The sequence below is a fragment of the Canis aureus genome, chromosome 2 (assembly GCF_053574225.1).
Source record: "Canis aureus isolate CA01 chromosome 2, VMU_Caureus_v.1.0, whole genome shotgun sequence".
NCBI lineage: Eukaryota > Metazoa > Chordata > Mammalia > Carnivora > Canidae > Canis > Canis aureus.
In genome coordinates this window covers 50,141,401-50,158,254 of record NC_135612.1, presented here as the reverse complement: position 1 = coordinate 50,158,254, position 16,854 = coordinate 50,141,401, and positions in this window count along the sequence as shown.

The window sequence follows — 16,854 nt, the reverse complement described above, 5'->3', positions numbered from 1 at the left end:
TTATAGGGTAGTTGTATTTTTAACTTTCTGAGGAAACTTCATACTGTTTTCTACAGTGGTTGAACCAATTTACATTCCCACCAACAGTGTGTCAAAGTTCCTGTTTCTCCACATCCTCACCAATACTCATTATTTTTGTCTTTTTGATTCCAGCCATTCTGGCAGGTGTGAGGCGATGGCTCACTGTGGTTTTGATTTGCATTTCCCTAAGGATGAGTGATGTCAAGTATCTTTTCATGTGTCTGTTGGCCACTTGCATGTCTTCTTTGGAGAAATGTTGATACGTGTCTTCTGCCCATTTAAAAAAATTTTTTTGAAGATTTTATTTATTTATTCATGAGAGACACACAGAAAGAGAGAAGCAGAGACACAGGCAGAGGGAGAAGCAGGCTCCATGCATGTGGGACTGCATGCGTGAGTCCCCCATGTGGGACTCGATCCCAGGACTCCAGGATCACGCCCTGGACTGAAGGCGGCGCTAAACAGCCGAGCCATCCAGGGATCCGTCTTCTGCCCATTTTTAATCGGGTTATTTGTTTCTTGGGTTGAGTCATATCAGTTCTTTATGTATTTTGGATACTAACCCTTTATTGCATATGTCATATGCAAACATCTCCTGTTCCCATCTTTTAGCTTTGTTGATTCTTTCCTTTGCTATGAAGAGGGTTTCTGTTTTGATGTCATCCCAATAGTTAATTTTTGCTTTTGTTTCCCTCCCCAGAGGGGAGCTATCTAGAATAATTTGCTACAGCCAACGTCAGAGAGATGACTGCCTGTGCTCTCTTATAGGATTTTTATGGTTTCAGGCCTCATATTTAGGTATTTAATCTATTTTGAGTTTATGTGTGTGGCATAAGGAAGTGGCCCAGTTTCATTCTTCTGCATGTCGCTGTCATTTTCCCAACACCATTTATTGAAGAGACTTTTTCCCACTGCATATTCTTTCCTGCTTTGTCAAAGATGAATGGACCATACCATTTTAAACATTTTGATGTATGGATACACCCACGAAATCATCCCAATCAGCAGGAAAGGTACCTCCTGCCACATTGTTCACGTATGTAACAGTTTGATTGAGACAGAACTCACATACTATACCGTTCACCCCTGTAAGGGTACAATTCAGTGGTTTTTAGTACGTTCACAGTTATGCAAACAGTACCACAAGCAGTTTTAGAATCTTTTCAACCGTCCACCCCGAAGAAACCCCATACCCATTACCAGTCGCTCCTCATCCCCCAACCTGGGCACTTGAAAGAAGACTCCAACTCCATCTGTACTTTCTAAGTTCTTTCCAGCTTATCCCTTAACTCAAGCCAAAGGCCCCATGAGCAAAGCACACTGTGATGGGGGCCGAAACTCCCCCTCAAAGTGATGGGGATCAAGACCCTGCGTGAGTGACCCCAACGCAGTGATTGACCTGAACTGCACTGCCCATTTGCATGTACCCGCCAGCCTTGTCCCCCCATCCTCCTGGTATAAACCTGGAAGTAGCTTCAGCATTTGGGGGACAGTCTTTGAGATGCTGGTCCGCTGTCGTCCCAAAGCTGGCCTCGCTGAAATACATTCCTTTCCTGTTTCACTACCACTCATCCCTCTGCCTTTGGAGTGTCTCAGCTGCGGGTGGCCGAGGCTGGTCTGTTTGAGAGCCCCAGAGCCGGGTGCTCTTGCACCCCAGCGCCCCAGCTCCACAATGACGGATCTACTTTCTTCTTGTGCACTTGCCTACTCTGGACATTTCGTGTACACGGAATAAATAATGTGCTTCCTTTTTGTGACTGGCTCGTCCCTGTCATATCAGTCCTGTTTCTAACCATTTGAGGAGCTGTCAGCATGTTTTCCAAATCAGCTGCATCGTCGAATGTTCCCATGAGCCGTGGTGAGGGTTCTAATTTCTCTATATCCTCACCAACACTTGTTAGAACCTTCTTTTTAACATTACAGCCCCCTAGTGAGTATGAATTGAGGTCTCACTTTCAGGGGTTTGATTTGCCTTCTCTGACGGTTAACGATATTAGAAGCATTTTTTCACATGCCTACGGGCCCTTCATATCTTTTCTTTGGAGAAATGTCTTCAGGTGCTTTGCCCATTTTAAAATTTGGTGATTGTCTTGGGGCACCTGGGTGGCACAATGGCTCTTGGTTTCAGCTTAAGCTGATCTCAGGGTCAGGAGATGGGCCCCCCGCCCTTGGTTCCATGCTTAGCAGGGAGTCTGCTTGGGGTCACTTTCTCTCCTTCTCCCGCTACCCCTCCCCAAGCTCGCTCAGTCTGTCTCCCCAGCAAGCATCACTTGGTTGTAGGTGCGGGGAACCCTGCTCCTAAACACACAGGCCCTTTGGAATTGGTCTCAGAACACTTACTTAGTTGGTGTCACAGAAGGAATTTGCCAGATGGGTCCTGGCTCCCAGAAGCATGTGGTCTGGGAAGAGAGGGGAAGTAGGCACTCCCAGGTGGCCACGTGGTCAACCCTGGAATGGAGCAGCAGCCGTGCAGCCCTCAGCTGCTAAGGTCAAAGTTACCAATGGGGTTGGCCAGTGACCCAATCTTTGGGTGGGGGTGGCCATGTGTCACCGGATGCCTCAGGAAATGTGCACTGATAAGAAAAAGGCAAAGTATTGCTTCCCTTGTCCTAGTTACCTGTAATAGCTGCCCTGAGCTGAAGAGGACACTGGGGCGGGCCTGGGTGCTACAGCAAGCTGGGATTTCAGTGAGGTTGAGTGTCGGCCATGACCTCAAAGCCAGCCCCAAGGGGAAAGTGCATGGGACAACAGGAAATACCTTTCAGACCTTGAGTCATAGAGAAGGTAGTGAACCAGAGGGTGTAGTGAGAGAAGCTGTCTCATCAGCCCCCTGGAAGCCTTTACTGAAGTGGCCCCTCTGGGAGTGGTGTCCGGTGGTGAAGGCTGTGAGGTGGAGAGCAGGCTTGGGTTGATCCAGGAGCCGCAGCTCTCTGGGGCACAAGCACAGAGGGCTGTGAGCGACCCAGACACTCAGGACGGTGTTCTTGAGGGAACAGCTTGCCTGGGAGACTGGGTAAAAGCCCTTGTAATGCAGATTTACTCCAAGAAGGGGACTGCCATCCCCCTATAAGTGCAAGTGGACACCCCAATGAAGCAGCTGCTGTGTTTTAGGTGCAAGCCGCATGGGGCCACCTTTACGATGCCCAGATAGTCACCCACTGAATGTGCTGCTCCCTAGCTTGCGGTAAGTACTGTGGTGAAGGGGCTCCTTTCATGTGGGCTCCCTGTAAAACCTCAGCTCCGGAAGCCTTATCAAATGTGCTGGCTCAGCTTCCCCGCAGGGGTCTTGCAGATGCTCATGAAAACATTAGGTTAACATTTCTCTCTCATAAACGTACATTACTTTGAAATAGGAAACAAAGTGGATGTTATAAAATAGCCATGTGTGTTACTCACTAAAGGGAAAAGTTGGAAATACCTAAGTTCCTGAAATGATGTCTCTGTAAAGTGGAACACTAAGCACCCAATGTTCATACCAAAATGTGAAATGAGGTAAGTAGGATATGTGTCTATATAGAACATGACCTCAATTTTACTAAAAACAATGACAAAACCCCCCGCATACACAGAAAACACTGGGGATCTTGTTTTTTTTTTTTTTTTTTTTTTTTTAAGAATTTATTTATTTATTTGAGAGAGAGAGAGAGAGAGAGAGCAGGAGTGGGAGGAGGAGCAGAGAGAGAGGGAGAAGCCGACTCCACTGAACAAAGACCCCGACAGGGGGCTCGATCCCAGGACCCTGAGATCATGACTTGAGCCAAAGGCAGATTCTTAACCCACTGAACCACCCAGGCGCCCCAACACTGGGGATCTTAATGACATTTTAACGGACGATTTATTCCAGGTCTTGAGATTATAGATATTTTAAAAGTTTTTAAAAATAAATCTCAGTACTTCCAGGCCACCTGGGTGGCTCAAGCAGTTAAACATCCAACTGTGGGTTTTGGCTCAGGTCATGATCCCAGGGTGGTGGGATCGAGCCCGCATAGGGCTCCAGGCTCAGCTGCGGGGCGGGTGTCAGCTAGAGAGGGTGGGGGTGGCACCGGAATCTGGGGCCACAGCTCATCTCCACCCACCACGATCATGCTTCTGGAAGCCCCTGGATTGTTCCCTCCCTCAGGCAGGCTTGCTCTCACTCGCCCTCACGTGCCCCCCATGTGTGGCGGCCTCGAGTGGGACACCCCCCCCCCCGCAGAGAGCTGCCGTGCAGCCCCCGCGATGGACTTCCTTGGGGCACAGGGCGGGCTCCAGCTCAGGGCAGCTCTGCAGCAGGTGCTGCCTGGAGACCCCGACGACAGGGCTTCCCTGCGGAACAGAGCTCGGGGGGCGGGGGGTGCAGCCGGCGCCTCCTGGGCCTCAGCTGCGCACGGTGCAGCGCCTGCCCGGAGGCCTGGGGCTCGGCCGCAGGTGTGGGCCAGCGCCCCCAGGTGATTCTAAGGTATGGGATTGAGGCAGCCAGGGGGCAGGGGAGGGGTTGTCGGCCCAGCAAGGACGCATGGAGCCGGGCCCCCAAGCTGGCTGCCCTCATCTGGGTCCCAGCAGCCCTGGGAGGTGGCATCCGTCCTGTCCCGCGGAGGAGGAGAGCAGAGCCCCGCGGCCGGCGGAGCCCATGCAGCTCTCACCAGTCTGTAAGCCTCGAAGGAAACAGCCGAAGTGCTCGTTAGACGGTCATTTGCGGAACGGGAGGTACCTGACTTGCAGCGTGGAAGGGCCTCGCTGGTCCAAGGGGGTGGCACGTGGGAGCTCCTTCCCACGCTCCTTCCTCGCCTTCCATTCTCCTGCCCCCCCCACCTGCTGTGCTCTGCGGGGGGGGGGGGGGAGGGGCGGTGGGATTAGGGTGCAACAGGGGCCTTGGGAATTCAGTATGCATTTCAGACTCCGACTCATTAAATCCGGGTTTGGCCCAGGGAGATGCATATTAACAAGCAGCCCAGATCATTTGAATGCAGGAGATCCAAAGACTGTATTTTGGGTTTTTAAGATTTATTTATTCATTTTTTAGAGAGAAAGAGCTCGAGCAGGGGAAAGGGCAGAGGGAAAGAATCTTTTTTTTTTTTTAATTTTTATTTATTTATGATAGTTACAGAGAGAGAGAGAGAGAGAGGCAGAGACATAGGCAGAGGGAGAAGCAGGCTCCATGCACCGGGAGCCCGACGTGGGATTCGATCCCGGGTCTCCAGGATCGCGCCCTGAGCCAAAGGCAGGCGCCAAACCGCTGAGCCACCCAGGGAGCCCTCTTTTTTTTTTTTTTTTTTTAAGACTTTATTTATTTATTCATGAGACACACACACACACAGAGAGAGAGAGAGAGAGAGAGAGAGAGGCAGAGACACAGGCAGAGGGAGAAGCAGGCTCCATGCACCGGGAGCCCGACGTGGGACTCGCAGGACCCCAGGACCATGACCTGAGCTGAAGGCAGGTGCTAAACCGTTGAGCCACCCAGGAGCACCGAGAGGCAGAGAATCTTAGACGCAGACTCCCCACTAAGTGGGGAGGAGTGTGATGCAGGGCCTGATCCCCCAACTCCTGAGATCACAACCTGAGCCAAAACCAAGAATCGGGAGCTCCAATGACTAAGCCCCCCAGGCGCCCCCAAAGACTATACTTTGAACACTGGTCTAAGGGCAAAGCACGGGCCTGCAGGTCAGCAGGTGTGGGGTGGCGCCGGCTGTGTCTGGGCCAGTTGCCTGATTCCCTGAGCCTGGAGGTAATCATCCAAGCGGGGACACTCAGAGCCCCTCAGGGTGTCAGGTTCGGTGGGATCATGGAGATCTGTGGGTTTCCAGCCAGTGAGTGCCACTCACCATGCCAGCCCCACTCTGGGGAGCTCATCCCAAGGAGACAAAACAGTGACAAGCTGCCTTTGACCCGGATGATCTGAGACCATACGGAAGCCCTCAAATCGCAGTAAATGCTCACACCTGGCTGGTCCACACACTTCTCAAGATCGACGCCTTCGTTGTTCAGTCTCTCCAGCCAAGTAGGAAGAAAGGACAATTCTTTGTCTTAGAGAGGGGTAGGTCCATCATCCCCATTTTCTAGTTGGAAACCATAGCTCAGAGAGGGTGGCATGTTGCCCCGGGACACAGGAGCCGGGCACCAGAGTGGCAGCTCACCTCTGTTTCCAGACCCCAGCACTTTGACCGTCCCAGCCTCCCGGGAGATGCTCTCATTCCCGGTGGGAGACAGAGAGGGTCCCTGGACTCTGGTCCTGGGGCGGCGGTGGGGGTGCTGAGTGGTCTGGCCTACTTTTGGCTGCAAGGTCCAGTGGGGTGGGGGCTGAGTGGCCACGCAGGACCTGGCAGCAGGACTCTGGACAGAACAACTGGGCTCTCCCAGTGGGGAGAGCTTCCCCTGGCACCCCTGGTGCTGAGGGCTGCCCTTCAGACTTGGCCCTGCTGGCAGGGAAGGATGGCTCCTACCTGTTCAGGCCACAGGCCACACCACCTGTCCTTATTCCCAACACTGCAGCCTTGGAATGAGGGGTGGACAAGGTGACCTTCAGGCTATTCTTGGGAGCGGGAGACGGGGCTCAGGCCTACGCTCTGGCCTGGCTCGCTGGGGGGCGGTGGGCAGCAGAAGGGAGGGTCCTGCCTGTGGAAGTGCTGACTGGTGGGTTCCAGCTATAAAGCACACAGGAAACGGGCTGGGTTTTTGCGTCAGGGAAGGCTTCCTGGAGGAGGAGGCATTTCAGCCAGGCCAGGCCAAGCAGGGTATTATGAACCAGGCAGAGGCCCAGAGACAAGCAGAAGCTCCTAGTGGAGCCCGGTGCTGGTGCTGGGGCCAGGCAGATGGAGAAGGGGCCCCCCTGGTCCAGACATTGCCCGGGTGAGTTGGGGGCTCCTGAGCAGCAGGCCCCAGGTGCAGAGACTCATGCATTAGGCCCAGGACCAGGCACCGGGCGTCCTCACACAATCCTCGCAGCAGATCTGCAAGTTACCTACCGGCAGTCCCTCCTGAAGGAGAAAGGGGGATGCTTTAAATAACTTGTTGGAGGTTGGTCTCCCCTGTCTTTGTCCACAGCCCCCCAGATGGAGTGGGGCCCTTGCCCAGCTCAGGCGGGAGCTGCTCGCGGGTCCAGCTCAGGGCAGAGACCAAGGCCAGGCCGGGGAGGAGCCAGGGTGTCAACGGCCGCTGTCACTCGGGCTGGGGACAGGGCGGGAAGTGTGGGGACCCCCCCCCAAGGAAGGGGGACGGGAGGGCTTGGCTGGAGCAGCCATTAGAGCCAGCCCCACCCCGGCTCTCCCGCCAAGGCCCTCCTGGGCCCCTCTCCCCTCCGTGCCCATCCCGAGGGGCCACAGGCCTCCTGCAGGAGGAAGGGAAGAGTCACCAGGGGGCCTGGGGCAGGGGCAGCCTGAGCTCGGGACTCTTCAGAGCTGGGTCCTGCCAGCGAGCACCATGGGAGAGAAGGTGCGGCCCTGGGAGGCAGCCAGGCCTCGACCCCTTCCCTGGTGCGCCTCTCATCCGGCCTCCACGGGGTGGGGGCGCCGCACCCGGGTGGGCCCCCCGCCCTCTGGGTGAGGCCCCCCAAGAACTGAAGGCACTCCGAAGGAAAAGAACATCTCGAACCCACCAACAGGAGGAGCAGGAGGGAGACCGGGAGGTGCTGCCGGCGGCCAGGAGGCTGCACCAGGGGCCCCTAGACTGCAGGCAGCCGCGTCTGGTTTCCGATGCCGCAGCTCCCTCCGCCCGCCGCTCAGCGCGCTTCTGTGTTCCTGCCTCGGGGGGAACAGCCCCTGCATCCCGCACCCTTCCTTCCGCTGCTGCGGGCTCTGGCCCCGACGTCGCGGCGCCACCCCCCCCCCCCCCGCAGCTAGCGGGCTCCCGGCCCCGCCCCCCGCTCTCCCTGGGCCCCCCATGGCCCCCCAGCTCTCCCCAGCTCCCCCCATCCCCGGCGCCCCCCCCGCCCCAGCTAGCGGGCTCCCGGCCCCGCCCCCTGCACCCCTCCCACCCACCCCCGCTCTCCCCAGCTCCCCCCATCCCCGCCCCCCCACCCCCCCTCTCCCGGCGGGGCCTCCTCCCCCGAGGCCAGGTGGTGCTGTCGCTGAGCCGAGGACAGCGCATCCGCATCCGCATCCGCATCCGCCAGGGCAGGCGGCGACCAGGCGGCGCGTCCCCAAGCCCGGGCCTCCAGCAGGGGTCCTCGGGCCTCCTGGTCCCCTGAGGGCAGCACCCGGCATTGGGCCGACCCTCTCCTTTTGGGCGTCGGGGGGGGAAGGCCGTGGGCTCCCGGGGCTTTGCCCACCTTCTCTGCAGGACCCGTGGGGCCGGGGGCCTCCAGGGGCAGCCGCCGGCCGCGGGGGGCTCAGGCCCGGGGCACCTGGGCCGGGGTCCGGCAGTCGCCCCAGGCGCCCCTCCGTCCCGAAGTCAGACCCGGAAGATCCCCCTGCAGCCCATGCTAATGGGGTTTTTCTTCCCCAGTTAGTTTTACGTATTATTTTTGCCATAAATGCTTTGAAATTCTTTCGGCTCCAGTAGAGCGAACCCACGGCGCTCCATCAGTGTCAGGGATTCGGGGTCGCTGTGCCCCCACCCCTTCGCCCCTTTCCGCCTCTGCCCCCTCCGCCCTCTGGAGGCCAGCAGGGTGCTCTCTGGGGTGCGGAGCCTACCTTCCAGGCAGCCCGGGGCGCAGCGGTTTGGCACCACCTTCAGCCCCCGCGTGATCCTGGAGACCCGGGCTCCAGCCCCGAGGCCGGCTCCCTGCGCGGAGCCTGCTTCTCCCTCTGCCTGTGTCTCTGCCTCTCTCTCTTTGTATCTATGAATAAATGAATAAATTCTTTTTTAAAAAAGTCTGTTTTTCAGTTTGTCTTTTTCCTTTGTTCGATTGTTTTGTTTCTTAAATTCCACACGTGAGTGAAATCAGAGGACATTTGTCTTTCTCTGACTTATTTTGCTTAGCATCATACCTTCTAGCTCAATCCATGTTGTTGCAGATGGTGAGATTTTGCTCTTTTTATGGCTGAATAATACTCCATTTGTGTCTTTATGTATTGGTGGTTTGGGGTTTTATTTGTTGTTCTTTTTCTAACTCCTTTAGGTATAAGGTAAGGTTGTTTATTTGAGATTTCTCTTGCTCCTTGAGGTAGGCCTGTATTGCTATAAATTTCCCTCTTAAAGCTACTTTTGTGGCATCCCAAAGGTTTTAGAACATCATTGTGCTATACACACACCATATGTCTTTTTTTTTTTTTTTTAAGTAAGCTTTTTGCCCAGTGTAGGGCTTGAACTCACAACTCTGACTTAATTAAGAGTTGCATGTTCTACTGACTAAGCCAACCGGGAGCCCGTACACCACATCTTTATCCATTCATCTATCAGTGGACACTAGGGCTGCCTCCGTAATTTGGTCATTGTAAATAATTCTGCTATAAACAGGGTGCAAGTATCCTTTCAAATTATTTTGTATTTTTTAAATTTTTTTTTTTTAATTTTTATTTATTTATGATAGTCACAGAGAGAGAGAGGAGAGAGAGAGAGAGGCAGAGACACAGGCAGAGGGAGAAGCAGGCTCCATGCACTGGGAGCCCGACGTGGGACTCGATCCCGGGTCTCCAGGATCACGCCCTGGGCCAAAGGCAGGCACCAAACCGCTGCGCCACCCAGGGATCCCCTATTTTGTATTTTTTAAAAATTTTTATTTATTTATGATAGTCACAGAGAGAGAGAGAGGCGCAGAGACACAGGCAGAGGGAGAAGCAGGCTCCATGCACCAGGAGCCCGACGTGGGATTCGATCCCGGGTCTCCAGGATCGCACCCTGGGCCAAAGGCAGGCACCAAACCGCTGCGCCACCCAGGGATCCCTTATTTTGTATTTTTGGGCAAGTAACTGGTAGTGTGATTAGTGGATTTTGGGTACTTGTATTCTTCATGTTTTGAGGCCCCTCCATACTGTTTTCCATGGTGGCTGTACCAGTTTGCATTCCCACCAACCATGTGTGAAGGTTCCTTTTTCTCCACAGTCTCACCAACACCTGTTGTTTTCGTGTGTGTATGTGTGTGTGTGTGTGTGTGTGTGTTTGTAGCCATTCTGACAGGTGTGAGGTGATATCTCATATAGTTTTGACTTGTATTTCCCTGATGATGAGTGATGCTGAACATTCTTTTTAAGCTTCTTTCACATGTCTATTGGTCTTCTGTGTGTCTTCTTTGGGAAAATGTCTATTCACATTGCCCATTTTTAAAATGGAATCGTTTTTTGTAGTTGTTGTTATGTTGATTGGTGTTGAGTTGTAGTTCTTCATATATTTTGGATACTGACCTTTTATCTGATACGTCATTTGCAAACATCTTCTCCCATTCCATAGGTTGCCTTTAGTTTTGTTGACCGTTTCCTTTGCTGTGCAGAAGCTTTTCATTTTGATGTAGTCCCAATAGTTTTTTACTTTTGTTTCTCTTACTTCAGGAGACCTATCTAGAAAAGTGTTACTATGGCTGATGTCGGAGAAATTACTGTCCCAGCTCTCTTCAAGGATTTTTATGGTTTCAGGTCTTACTATTCAGTCCTTAATCCATTTTGAGTTTATTTTTGTGTGGTATAAGAAAATGGTCCAGTTTCATTCTTTTGCATGGAGCTGTCCAGTCTTCCCAGCAACTGGATATTCCAGCTGCCTTTGTTAAAGATTGATTTACCATAAAAACATGGGCTGGGGCAGCTCGAGTGGCTCAGTGGTTTAGTGCCACCTTCTGCCCGGGGCGTAATCCTGGAGACCTGGGATCGAGTCCCCTGTCGGGCTCCCTGCATGGAGCCTGCTTCTCCCTCTGCCTGTGTCTCTGCTTCTCTCTCTCTCTGTGTCTCTCATGAATAAATAAATAAAATCTTTTAAAAAATGGGCTTATTTTGGGGCTTTCCATTCTGTTCCATAAAGTTATGTGTCTGTTTTTGTGCCAGTATCATCCTGTTTTTATTACTACTGCTTTAGAGTATAACTTGAAATTTGGAATCATGATACATCCAGCTGTGTTTTTCTTTTTCAAGGTTGCTTTTGCTATTTGGGGTCTTTTTTGGTTCCATATAAATTGTGGGATTGTTTTTTCTAGTTCTATGAAAACTGCTGTTGGTATTGCGATAGGGATTGCATTAAATCTGTAGATTGCTTTGGGTGGTATGGACATTTTAGCAATTCTTGTTCTTCCAATCCATGAGTATGGAATATCTTTCCATTTGTTTGTGTCATCTTTAATTCTCTTCATCAATGTTTTTATAATTTTCATTATTCTTTTTGGTGCAATCGTAAATGGGACTGTTTTATTAATTTGTCTTTCTGCTGTTTCATCATTAATGTGAAGAAATGCAACAGATTTCTGCACGTATTTTGTATCCTGCAACTTTACTGAATTCATTTATCAGTTCTAGCAGATTTTTGGTGGAATCTTCTGGGTTTTCCATATAGGGTACCATGTCCTCTGCAAATAGTGAAAGTTTTACTTCTTTCTTAATAACTTGTGCCTTTTGTTCCTTTTTGTTGTTTGATTGCTGTGGTTAGGTCTTCCAGTACTATGTTGAATAAAGGTATTGAGGAGTGGACATCTTCATCTTGTTCCTGTCCCTAGGGGAAAGGCTCTGTTTTTCCCCATTGAGTATGGTATTAGCTGTGATATATTCATATATAGCCTTTATTTTGTTATGTTACCTCCAAATTACTTTGCTTAGGGCTTTTTAAAAAAGACTTTATTCTTAAGTAATCTCTACACCCAACATGGGGCTTCAACTCACAACCCTGTGATCCAAGAATCATAGGCTTTACCACTTGAGCCAGCCAGACACACACCTGTGCTGAGGTCTTACATCATGAATGGATGTTATACTTTGTCAAATTCTTTTTCTGTGTCTACTGAAATGATCATATGATTTTTATCCTCTTACTGATGTGATATATCATGTTGATTGCTTTGCAAATATTGAACTACTCTTGCATCCTGGGAATAAACCCCGCCTGATTGTGGTGAATGATTTTTTTTAGTGTATTGTTGGATTTGGTTTGCTAATATTTTGTTGAAAAATTTTGCCTCTATTTTCATCAGAGATACTGACCTGTAGTTTTCTTTTATTGTGGTGTCTTTTGTTTGTTTTTGTGGTGTCTTTCTTGTCTTTAGTATCAGGGTAATGCTGGTCTCAGAATGGATTTGGAAGCTTTCCTTCTATTTTTTGGGATAGTTTGAGAACAGTAGGTATTAACTCTTCTTTAAATGTTTGGTAGGGCAACCCCGGTGGCTCAGTGGTTTAGCACTGCCTTCAGCCCAGGGTGTGATCCTGGGGACCCAGGATCAAGTCCTGCATTGGGCTCCCTGCATGGAGTCTGCATCTCCCTCTGCCTGTGTCTCTGCCTCTCTCTCTTTCTCTCTCTCTCTCTCTGTGTGTGTGTGTGTGTCTGTCATGAATAAATAAATAAAATCTTTAAAAAAATAAATGTTTGGTAGAATTCACCTGTGAAGACATCTGGTCCTGGACTTCTGTATGTTGGCAGTTTTTTCTTAAAGATTTAAAAAAAAATCAATTAATATTTATGTATTTATTTATTTAGCAAGAGAGAGTGTGAGCAAGGGGAGGTGTAGAGAGAGAGAGAGAGAGAGAGATTGAGAGAGAGCATTTCAAGAAGACTCCATGCTGAGTGCAGAGCCTGATGCAGGGCTCGATCCCATGACCCTGAGATCATGACCTTAGCTGAAATCAAGAGTCACACACTCAACTAAACTAAGCCACCCAGGCAATCTTGCTGGGAAATTTTTGATTACTCTTAGAACTGCTTTTGTTGCATCTCAGGGGTTTTGGAGCATTGTGTTTTCATTTTCATTTATCTCCATGTATGTTTTGATTTCCTCTTTGATTTCTTGGTTGACCAATTTGATGTTTAGTAGCATGTTATTTAACTTCCATGTATTTGTGGTCTTCCAGATTTTTGTAAATTTTTATTTTTATTTTTTGTGGCTGATTTCTAGTTTCATAGCATTGTGGTCAGAAAAGATGTATGACTTAAATCTTTTTGAATTTGTTGTGGCTTATTTTGTAGCCTAATATGTGATCCATTCTGGAGAATGTTCCATGTACACTTGAAAAGAATGTGTATTTGGCTGTTTTAGTATAGAATGTTCTGAATATATCTGTTAAATTTGTTGTTGTCCAGTGTGTTAGTCAAGGTCACAGTTTCCTTATTTTGTTTGAATGATCTGTGCATTGATGTAAATGGGATGCTAAAGTCCCCTATTATTATTGTATTACTGCCAATTATCTCATTTATTTTTATTAATGGTTTCATGCTTTGTATATTCCCATGTTGTGTGAACAAATATTTACAATTGTTATATCCTCTTGTTAGATTGCCCCCCTTATATTATTAAGTCCTTCTTTGTCTCTTATAGTTTTTGTTCTAAAGTCTATTTTTTATTTTTATTTACGTAAAAATATTTATTCATGAGAGGCACAGAGAGAGAGAAAGAGGCAGAGACATAGGCAGGGGGAGAAGCAGGCTCCCTGTGGGGAGCCTGATATATGAGTCGATCCCAGGACCCTGGGATCACGACCTGAGCCAAAGGCAGATGCTCAACCACTGAGCCACCCAGCTGCCCCTCTAAAGTCTATTTTTTAAAAGATTTTACTTATTTGAGCAAAAGAAAGAGCATGCAAGTGAGCACAAGCAGGGAGAGGGGCAGAGGGAGAAGGAGAAGCAGACTCCCCCACTGAGCAGGGAGTCCCATGTGGGGCTTAATTCCAGGACCCTGAGATCATGAACTGAGCTAAAGGTAGACACTTAACCAACTAAGGCACCCAGGTGCCCCTAAATTCTACCTAAATTCTATTAAAGAAAATAAAGTCTATTTTGCCCCATGTAAGTATTGCTACTCTGGCTTTCTTTTGACATCCATTTGCATGAGAAATGTTTCTCCACCCCCTCACTTTCAATCTGCAGGTGTCTTTTTTTGAGGTGGTCCAAAATGAGTCTCTTATAGGCAGCATATAGATGGGTTTTGTTCTTTCACCTATACTGTCACCCTATGTCTTTTGGAGCATTTAGTCCATTTATAGTCAAAGGAATTATTGATAGATTTGTGCTTATTATTATTTTGTTGTTTTGTAGTTGTTTTTGTATTTTATCTCTGATCCTTCCTTCTCTTGCTTTCTTTCATGGTTTGCTGATTTTGTTTAAGCGATATGCTTGGATTCCTTTCTCTTTATTCCTTGCAATCTATGAGTAGTTTTTGAATCATGGTTACCATTAACTCTGTATCTTTTGCATTTAGCAGTCTGTATTACACTGATGATCACTCAAATGTGAACCTATTCTCCCCTCCCCATGTTTTAGGTATACAGTGTCATATTTTGTATCTTTTTATTTTATGAGTCCCTTGGCTGATCTTTACAGATATATTTAACTGCTTTTGTGTTTCCTACTTTTCTAAGTCCTATTTATGGTTTTTCCTTTGCATTCAAAGAGTCTGCTTATATATATATATATATTTTTTTTTTTTTTTTATATAATTTTTTTTTTTTTTTTTGTAGGGCAGGTGTAGTGGTCAAGAACTACTTTAGTTTTGTCTGAGAAGCTTTCTCTCTATTTGGATGAGAGCCTTGCTGCATAGAATACTCCTGGCTGCAGGTTGTTCTTCAGCACTGTGAATAGATCATGTCACTCCCTTCTGGTTCTTCAGTGTTTCTGCTGAAACATCAGCTGATAGCCTGATGGGGGTTTCCATTGTATGTAATTGTTTTCTTTTGTTGCTTTTAAAATCCGGTCTTTCTCATTACTTTTTGCCATTGTGGTTACTGTATGTTTTCATGTGGACCTCCTTTGGTTGATTTTGTTGGGGCTCTCTGTGCCTCCTGGATTTGGATTTCTGTCTTTCCCCACATTTAGGAGGTTTTCAGTTATTATTTAAGTAAATTTTCTGCCTCCTTTTTTCTGTCTTTCTCCTTCTGGAACCTCCCATAATGTGAATGTTATTATACTTGATAGTATAAGAGTTCTTTAAGTCAATTTTTATTTGGGATATATATTTTGTATATATATATATGTAATTTTAAAAGATTTTATTTATTTATTCATGAGAGGCACAGAGAGAGAGAGAGAGAGGCAGAGACACAGGCAGAGGGAGAAGCAGGCTCCATGCAGGGAGCCCGACGCGGGACTCGATCCTGGATCTCCAGGATCACTCCCTGTGCTGAAGGCGGCGCTAAACTGCTGGGCCACCGGGGCTGCCCTGTATATATATTTTGTATATATATATTTCTTTTCACTTGCTCAGCTTGATTGCTTTCCATTGCTCTGTCTTCCAGGTCACTGACCTGTTCTTCTGCTTCCTTTTAGTCTATTCCATCTAATGTGGTTTTCATTTCATTTATTGAGTTCTTCATCTCTGATTGGTTCTTTTTAATGTTTTCTATCTCCTTGCTAAGAGCCTCAGTGAGGTCCTACACTAAGTCCAGTATCTTCATGATCATTACTTGAAATTGTTAGGCATGTTACTCACCTCCATTTCACTTAGGTCTCTCTTGGTGTGATTTTTGTCCTTTTCTTTCACTTGGAGTATATTCCCGTCCCCTCATTTTATCTATGTCTGTTTCTGTGTTAGGAAAGTCAGCTATGTCTCCTACTTGAAAGTAGTGGACTTAAAGAAGTTCCAGGGGCACCTGGGTGGCTCAGTGGTTGAGCATCTGCCTTTGGCTCAGGTCATGATCCTGGGGTCCTGGGATTGAGTCCCGCATCAGGCTCCTCATAATTGAACCTGCTTCTCCCACTGCCTGTCTCTGCCTCTCTCTCTCTCATGAATAAATAAAATCTTAAAAAAAAAAAAAAAAAAGATTCTGTAGTACTCTGCAGTACAATGTCCCCTGCTCACCAGAACTTGGTGCTTCAAGGGTGTCTCCTTTTTCTTTTTAAAAAGACTTTATGTATTTATGTATGTATTTAGAGAACACAAGCAGGGGGAGGGGCAGAGAATCTCAAGCAGACTCTGCACTGAGTGTGGAGCCTGATGCAGGCCTCAATCTCATGACCCTGAGATCGTGACCTGAGCCAGTCAAGGGTCAGGTGCCCAAACGACTGAGCCATCCATGTGCCCCTCGAGAGCATCTCCTGTGTGTGTTGCATGGAGCCTACTTTTGTCACTGAGCATCTTCTCTCCAGTCCAGTCATCTGCAGTGGCTCTCTTTGCCCTGTGTGGGCAGAGTTTGGTCCCTCTACTGTTGGTGGACCAGTGTGGGGCTGTCTGGGGCCAGAGTTCAGTCAGACCAGATGTTTGCCAGAGATGTAGTATCACCAAACTATAGGGCACTTTCCCTGTGTTGTCCCTGAGAAGGTTTTGTTGTTGGGTGGGGCTTGCTGTCAGAACAGAGGTCTGCAGCCTGACTGGTGGTTTATGGTTATTTTTCCCTCTCCCTGGGGAAGGAGCCTCTTTGGAATGGTGCTGGATCTTGTCTGGGCTGCGTGCACACTGTGTGGCTTGTGGCACTGCTTTGGATGGGCTCGCTCCTGCCAAGAGTGTCTTGGAGGGTGTAGATCTACAAAGTGTGCTGGGCAGGATGTGCAGTGTTTGCAAGGTTTGTGTGCCAGTCCTCTGCAGGAGGGGACCTGCAGCCACGGGGTGGGATGGGGGTGGGGGATGGGACCAAGGCTGGCTGGGTTGGAAGGGGCAGATCTGCATGGGGGTAGGATGTAAGGTGCTGGCAAGGTTTGCACAGTCTTCTGGGGGAAGGGATTGGCATCCCTGGGACTGAGGCAGGACTGGCTGGAGGGGATGGATCTGCCAAAGTGCAGGGAGTGGGGTGGGGTGTCAGCAAGTTAGATAGTGAAGATCAGCTGGCTGGTTCCTGCAGGTGGCTGTGTATTGATGCTGGGGGG